We start from the raw sequence: 8,830 nt of genomic DNA, 5'->3' as shown, positions 1-8,830 counted from the left end.
ATATTTTATGAATATAAAATGGAAAACAAAAATTTTAAACTAAGAATGAGACATAAAAACACATTAAAGAGATATATATAAAGTAATATTTCTCAACTTTGAGATCACCTAATCTAAGTTCCTTCATACTAGAGATAAGTAGAGAAAGGCCTAGAAAGACTAAGTGTTTTTACAAAGATACATGTGGTTTAACAAGTTTACCAAAAAAAAAAAAAAAAAAGCCAAGTTACTCCCCTCTAGTTTGATGGAAAGCTAAAAATTATGTTTCCCAGACTTCCTTGCATATCTATCTTAGTCCTTCTAATGCAAAGAAGCCATCTCGATTACACCATTCACTGAGACCATAAGAAACAAGCTGCTAAGAAAATGCACAAGGATAAATAACTTCCTCAAGGTCCCTGAACAGAGAGCAAACAACAGCATGAATAAAAGTAAGGGACATGGAATAATCATAAGACTGTGTAGAAACTGAGTTCACTAGAGTGAAATGTTTGCATTGGGAAGTACTGACAAATAAATCATATTTACACACACACACCCCCACAGTATGGCCAGATTATAGTTGGTTCTCTAAGCAATAAGGAATCATAACCTTTTTTGTCTTGTGTACTTCTTTAGCAGTCTGGTGAGGTCTACGGGGCAAAAGAATACTAGTATAAAAATACCTAGGAAAATTAAGCAGACCCTTGGTTTGAAAGGCATCATTGGCCTGCTGCATTTATATCCATACATATTAAGTGTATGGTTATTTCTGTATAAAAGCATTTACATATTTAATTAAGAGAGAAGAAATATCTAAAGGATAGGAAACACTGTATGACACAGAATTCTGTCCATTAAGTACTTGGTAAAAACAATTCTAAATTTAATATTAAGCATATTTAACTTTTTTGTTAATTTTATAAAATAAAATGGCTAAAATAAACACATTTTGATATTTTAATTGGTAAGCTACAAACATATGGAAAATTTATGTTAAACACCCATTCATTGCTTGATATCAAATTAAATACTGATTCCAACAATAATACACTACAACTTCTATTTATTCTTTTTACCATCATGTTGTTTTTACAGCAAAAAAAAAAAATCCTAACTGCCATCTTAGGAAGCTAGAAATACTTGGGGAGATGGGAACTTGTGGAAAAACATTTCTAGACTCCTATAAATTATTTCTGTAGTGGGGTGGGGGGGGACACCTTATTTACTCCTTAAATATTGTGAATTTGGAAACATATGAAAGTTTTCTATTTTTTCTTACACCTCTAATTCTTCTTATGAAAAGAGGGACAGTCTCTAGCTATAAAGGAATTCACGTGGTAATCTTCTCAAAATTACATCATACCATACTCAAATACTATCTTCTCTTAAAGCTTTCTTTGCTTTCTTACACTTAGTCACTCTTTATGTATTTCTGTTTTTGTACCAATCATAATGAAATTCTGGTTCTTATATAGGTCTTCCCTATTATACTGGGACTTCTTGATGTTCCCATTTTCCTGTGTAGTCTATGTGCATAACACAGTTTCTGGCATGCAGACTGTATATAATATTTTACAGATGAATAAAATGAGTGGTATGTAGAACAGATCAGAAGAGAGAGGCATTAGTTAGACAGCTACGAATAATCCCTGAGTGAATAGATAAGAGCATGGGTCTGGGCAGATAAAGAAAAAAATAAACAGACTCACGCATTCCAAAAGAAAGAATTTGCAAGGATGAGTAAGTCAGAAACATTTTTCTTTCTTATAGCTCACAACATCTTTTTATGTTAAAAGTTTAGTTAAAAGCGTCTATTAAAAGGGCCTAGAAGCAATATCACTCCAGAAGCAATAAGCACACCAAGTGCTCAGATTTTGATTGCTAAATATCATTCCCCACAAAGAAATCATGGTCCTTTGAAGAAATACCTGACAGCAGACTTGAAGCAAACAAAGAACAAGTCTATCCTGGGAACTCTTATGTCAGAAAGCAAGGATATGCTCAAAGACCAGTAGGGTATATCAAAAGGACAAAGGACCAAGTTAAAGAGGCTCTATTGGCCATATCTGGGACAATTTGAGCACTCAAAAAAAATAAAAAAGAAAAAAGAAAGAAAAAACTGAGTGCAACACGTTGAATAAACAAAACTTTATCAATCCAGAGTGATAACTTGGGTGAAGGGAAGAGATCAGGAAAATGGGGTGGGTTGGAATGGGAAAAGGAAAACTCTTCTTTACAGAAGAATGCCAGTAACGAATGTAGAAGAAATGACTGAATTAGAATATCACCATTCTGTAACCTCCAATGTAAAATCCATTCAGGTAAAAATCATCAGTGTATGCTAAAGCCAGCAAGTGAAAGGTTGTTCAGAAACAGAAAACTTACATGGTGCCAAAGTATTACCCCACAGATTACCTAGCAATACAAAGGGAAAACGTATCCTTAAAATGAAAATATCTGGCCGTCACCACCTTAGCTAAGTCATCAAACTCAGTATTATTAAAAACAGTAAGATAACTTAATATTAAGTGATTCATGAAAAGATAATATAAAATAAACATCATTACCTATGAAACATTAGCACCAAAAATGTTTAACCTAATCTAATCAAGCCTCAAAACCCAGTGTTAAGCTTTTGTGGTCCTTTGGATTTCTCTGTCAGTCTGATTAAGTCTACAGACCCCTTCCCAGAATAATGTTTATAATGCATAAAATATATGAGATTACAATGGACAGTTATACTGAAGTATGGCTATCAAACTATATTTTTTACATTGTAATATAGCCATATTTTTGCTTCTCAACTAATGTGAATCTCTCTAAGCAAAAAATGAGCATAAATATAAATACTTTGAGATAACTGCAACAATTTAATGTGATATGAAAATATCTGAATTTCTATCAATGACAAAGTTACAGGTAATGCTAATACCTCTGTAAAGGGTTTCCTACATTCATAATTAAAAGAAATGCTAAAATCCAGTTAAAGCAGGATTTATCTCAACCATTGCACTATTGACATTTTGAACTGGACAAGTCTTTGTTGTTGGGATCTTTTTAGATGCATCCCTGCCTTTGATCCATTTAATGACAATAGTACCCTCCCACCCAGTAGTGACAACCAAAAATGTCTCCAAAGTCAAACACCAGGATAACTGAAAAAGAAGACAAAACTATCCCAGCTGAGAAACTCTGAGTTAAAATAAAGATGTAATTTTTTCCCCATCCAAAGTTCACAGACTCCCTGAATTCTGTCCACAAAACCTATGGAGTCTGTGATCCCAAGGTTAAGAAACCTGCTCTAGACCTACCTGCCAGTCTACAGGAAACAGAGGGCAATAGTACTGTGAGGTCTAAACGACAACATAGAGAAACAACCAAATAAATTGAGAATATGAGACATTCTATAAGAAGATTGGCCTGGACACTTAGATCAATGTCATTTTTAATACATAAAAAGACAACAACTAAGGGCAATATGTGAGCCTTAACTGGATCCTGGTTCAAAAAGAAAAAACTGGCTCTAATACAACATTCTTGAAGCAACTGAAAAATTTTTAATATGGACTGGATGTGATATGATATTTAATTATTACTAATTTCTTCGGTGTATCAATGGTATTGAGATTATAGAAAAATGTCCTTATGCTTAGGACATGAATACTGAAGTATACAGGAGTGAAGTATGATGTCACCTGCAACTTACTTTCAAATGATTCAGCAAAAAATACAGCAATAAAACAAATATGACAAAATTTTAAAATGTTTTATCTAAGTGAAGTATATATGAGTGTAACATGTTTTATTCTTTCACTTTTCTTTATGTTTTAAAATTTTCACAATAAAAACTTCAGGGAAAGAAACTACATATTTGTCAATTGTTAAATAGATAAATAATGCAAAATATGGGTATCAGAAAGAAAAACATTCAATTTGTAACTGTTAATCTACCTGAAGATGGCATTACTGTACAACTTTAAATACTGAGTTAAAAATCAATAGATTTCAATCAAATTTAACGCTGCAGAATAGTAATACCATATATAGAAACTAGAATTCCTTAAAGGCTGAATGAGAAGGCAGCTGAGACAGAGAAACATTTACCACAGGCATTATACCCAGTACTGTGCAAAAATTTCTTCCCTTGCTTCTATACTATAGTAGTAACTGCTTACAGAGAACACTGGTATTACAAAATCATTTACAGTCAACTCTGAACTATCCATGAAATTGCCTATTTCATGGGTAACTGCGAATGTCTTTTATTTTTTCTCTACCATTCCAATGTATACAAAATATTTTGGCAGCATGGTTAACACACAAATATATTAACTTAGCATTTTTTTCCTTCCCATCGAGTTTTGAAAGTGATACCCTACTTTATAAAATCTAAACTTCCCTGCCCTCTATCATGCTTCTATCATACTATAGTCCCCTAACTGGTCTCTCTGATTCCAGTCTAAACCATCTTCTAGAAAGTTTTCGTTCTGTCAGTACAAAAACTTTTAATGTTAACTCATTACCTTTTGGACAAATGACAAGCTTCACAGGCTGGCACTCAAGGTTTTCTACACTCTGATGCCTGTCTTCCTTCCTAGCCTTATTTCCTATTACCCCTGGATAATCTCTATTCTGGACAGGGTGGTCTAACTGCCCTTCTAATCCATCATGCTATCGAAGCCTCCTTGTCTTTGATAAGGCTGTGGCCTTTCTAGAATATTCATACCATTTTTCTACCTATCTAATGTCTCTCCTCCTTTCAAAAGTCACTTTAAATTTCATTTCTAGATTATATATCCAAAGAAAACAAATATATACACACTCCAAAACATGAACAGAAATAATCCCAGCATTATTTTTGAGAGTGAAAAAGTTGAAAGAAGCAAACTCTTAATTAAATAAGAAGAAATTGGTTAATAATCTATAATAACCAAACAATGGATTTACTGCCATTAAAAATAGGACTGCAGACCCCACACCTATCAGGATGGCTACTATTTAAAAAAAAAAAAAAAAAAAAAAGCCCCAAACAGAAAATAACAAGTGTTGGCAAGGGTGTGGAGAAACCAGAACCCTTATGCACTGTTGGCAGGAACGTAAATTGGTACAGTCACTATGGAATACAATATGGCAGTTCCTGAAAAAAGCAAAAATAGAATTAACATATGATCCAGCAATTCTACTTCTGGGTATACACTCAAAAGAACTGAGAGGAGGGTCTTGAGTAGATATTTGTACACTCATGTCATACCAACGTTGTTAATAATAGTCATGAAGTAGAAACATCTCAAGTGTCCACTGACAGATGAACGGGTAAACAAATGTGGTATATATACACAATAGAATATTATTATTCAGCCTTAAAAAAGAAATTCTGACATAATCTACAACACGGATAAACCTTAGGACATTATGTTAAGTGAAATATGCTAATCACAAAAAGACAAATACCATATAATTGCACTTACGTGAGGTATTTAAGTATAGGCATACCTCGGAGATATTGCGAGTTCAGTTCCAAACCACTGCAATAAAGCAAGTATTGCAATAAAGTGAGTCGTAATCCTTTTGCTGGTGGAGGGTCTTGCCTTCCATTTGTAAAAAATGCAACATCTGTGAAGTACAATAAAACAAAGGGCAATAAAACGAGGTATGCCTATAGTCAAATTCAGATATGGAAAGTAGAATGGTGGTTGTCAGGGACTGTGGGGAGGGAGAAACGAGTTATTTAATGGGTATGGTATTTCAGTTTTGCAAGATGAAAAAGTTCTGGAGACTGGCTGCACAACAATGTGAATATACTTAACACTACTGAATTGTACACTTAAGATGGTAAATTTCATATGTATTTTACCACAATTTTTAAAAATTTAAATAGAATTGGAGAATAATCACATAAAAATGTTTAGCCTATATTAAGTCGAAACAGTTTTCAAAACAATATGTATGATATGATCCCAATTTTCTAATTTAAAATAAGCACACATATTTGCAAAAAAAAAAAATCACAGGGATATATATCACAAAATGAACAATATATACCTCCAAATGCCAGAATTATGAAAAGGTTTTACTTTTATTGTTTTTTGAATTTTCCAAATGTCCTCCCACAAAAATGAATTACTTTGGGTATATCAGGTTCTCCACAGAAACAGAACCAGTAAGATGTAAAGAAGAGAAGATTTATTAAAGAAATTGTTTATGAAGTTACAGGCTGAGAAGTCCCACAATCTGCCTTCTACAAGCTGGAGAACCAGGAAAGCCTATGGTATAATTCAGTCTGAGGCCAAAGGCCTGAGAACCAAGGGGCCACTGGTGTTAAGTCCAGGATTCCAAAGGATCTGATGTATGAGAGCTAGAGAAGATGGATGTCCCAGCTCAAGAAGAGAGAGTGAACTCTCCCTCTCTTTGCCTTTTTTCTGGGGGAGTAAAGTAGGGGTAGGAAGGGATTCAAAGGATTGAATAATGATGATGCCTACCCATTGGTGAGGGGACATCTCTTTACTCAGTCTACTGTATCAACTGCTAATTTCCGCCAGAAACATCCTCAAAGACATACCTAGAAATAATGTTTTACCAACTATATAGGCATTCCTTAGCAGGAACACTGTTATTATTAAACTGCAAAAGTTCAGCTTCAGCCTTATACCTACCTTCACTATGAATCTTATATTAATGACCATAACCCAAAGAAAACTAGCCTTCCTTTGAACTTTCACTTATTGTCTATATCAGCAGTGTATAAACTTTTTGATCCTGTATCCCATCAATTAAAAAAAAATTTTTTTAATGCCTACGGCACCTGGTATTCCTAGGTGGTCACCCATCCAAGTACTAACCAGGTCCAACCCTGCTTAGCTTCCGAGACCAGACGGGATCGGGCATGTTCAGGGTGGCATGGCTGTAGACCAATTAAAAATTTTTAAGCAATCATCATTTATCAGTTATATAAGGTACCACTGTATTAATATGGTTAAAATTTTTTTAAATATGAGATAAAGAGGAAAGACTTTAAAATCATCTCATTTATTAATGGCAAAAATACTCTTTTACTCTATTTTTAATTGATAGCAATGTGACTCATTATGCTTCATTATTATTAAAAATCTTGATTTAACACTTTATGAAATGGTGATTCAAAGGTTTGGCTTTAAATTCAATTTATTTTTATACCTGGCTTTAATGCCTGTTATAGAAAGAAAAAGTACCTCACAAATGTATGTAGAACCAAGTGCAAGAAATAACATTACCACATCACTGATTATACTTTATGAACTCTCTATTTTGAGATTTGTAAAACAAGTTAGAAAACTTCACCTGGGTTAAGAGTTCATTATTTATCAAAATCATATAATGATGGAATACTTCCAAACATCCATTTTCAAAATACATTTACTATAGCTTGAGTATTTCTAGAAAATCAACAATTTTCTCACTCATTATTTAAAAGTAAAAAGAAAAAGAAAAAAACACCCTGCGGGAACAAATTAAAAGAGTATGAGTTGTGTGTGTAAGTGTGTGTATAACTGGTTAAATATTATTGTCACTCATATGCCAGCTCTGAAAAGATCAGCAAATCTGAAATGGTTTTTTTGTTAAAAAATGAAAAACACATAACATATTCTTAAATTTGATGACTCTTTTGAGTACTTTTGTATGTATGTGGCTATGGAAGAACTTGTTACTAGTAGGTGAAGAACCTGGCTCTGTGCTTTGTGATTAACTTGTGGTTCCATTACTATTATCTTTCATCCAAGATGTGATTTCTCTAGAGGAATCATTTTAATTGAACATTTTGTGAAAGTTGGCTTTGTTAAAACTAAATAATATAATCAGTAAACCCACTTAACCACTCACGTGAACTTTATTACATCACGAGGATGAACTAAGTGAAGGATACCACTGTTAATCCCCTGTGCTTCCTTGTTCACTTATTTAAAATGTTACCAGCTGATAAATGAACATATGGAATGACTGAAGGTGCTGGTATCAATCCTTATAATAATATTAGTAAAGATTCCTATCTTTTTTCTGTAGATAAAAAAATGAATATTCCTTAAACTAGGTGGAACCTGACAAAGGAGTTTGGACTTAATCCACAAGACTGTGTGGGGTAAGTCCTTACAGACTTTAAGACATTGGCGTTGACTACATCAATCTGGTAGAGTACTAGGGGAAGCCAAGTACATAACCTAAGAGGACTCCAACATTTCTGAGGACAGAAAAGAAAGATATAATGAAAGCTTGTGATAAAGACAAGAAGGAACATCCTAAAAAGTGAGAGAAAACCCAGGAGAGAAATATCAGCTCAGAATCTGCAAATAAAATAATAAGGAAAAAAAATCCTCCCTTAGTTTTAACAATTAGGAAGTAACCAATCACATCAGAAAGCAATGTTATGTCCAAGACTGAGAGTAGACATCAGACTGCAGAAGCTGGAGTGGAAGATAAGGTAAGGAAATTATTACAATCTCATTTTGATATAAAAATTTTATATAGCTATATATAATGTATGAAACGGTACACAACAAAATTTTAAGTGGTTATATCTGCTTAGTAGGATAACAAGCCTTTCCTGACCACCGTATCTAAGCACATCCTCCTCTCTCTTTCCTCCATCCAAAACACACAACTTGTTATTCTTTACCTCTAGCATTATAGTTTGTAATCTTTATAGTACTTTCTCAAATTATAACTATTTACCTGCTTATTTCTTGTCTCCCTCACTATATAATAAACTTATATTTGTTTCATTCGCATTTCTATACCACACCCAGTGCAGTCTAAGACATAAGTAAACTGCATGAATGTTCAATGAATGAACAAATGAATGACTGTGGTAGAAAAA

General features: G+C 33.4%; 1 protein-coding gene and 1 non-coding gene across 6 annotated transcripts in view; both read right to left on the bottom strand.

Moving 5' to 3' along the window:
* The window catches only part of VPS54 (VPS54, GARP complex subunit), an 89,710-nt gene that overhangs the window by 68,336 nt on the left and 12,544 nt on the right, over positions 1-8,830 (bottom strand). For 2 of the 5 annotated variants that reach the window (XM_011381870.2, XM_011381873.2), the window contains exon 1: positions 5,476-5,537. The exons of 2 other annotated variants lie outside the window; for them this stretch is intronic. The gene's annotated coding sequence lies outside the window, so the exon portion shown is untranslated. Of the gene's footprint in view, positions 1-540; positions 635-5,475; positions 5,538-8,830 lie in introns of those variants that run through there. One more of the 5 variants, XM_023524251.1, reaches the window with a different exon arrangement.
* On the bottom strand, positions 6,773-6,891 carry LOC111732388. The gene has a single exon (XR_002777535.1). It is a non-coding gene; the product is annotated as a 5S ribosomal RNA (ribosomal RNA).

This window comes from Pteropus vampyrus, unplaced genomic scaffold (assembly GCF_000151845.1).
Source record: "Pteropus vampyrus isolate Shadow unplaced genomic scaffold, Pvam_2.0 Scaffold453, whole genome shotgun sequence".
NCBI lineage: Eukaryota > Metazoa > Chordata > Mammalia > Chiroptera > Pteropodidae > Pteropus > Pteropus vampyrus.
The sequence above is the reverse complement of the archived record's forward strand: the minus strand, read 5'-3'. Positions and strand labels throughout refer to the sequence as shown.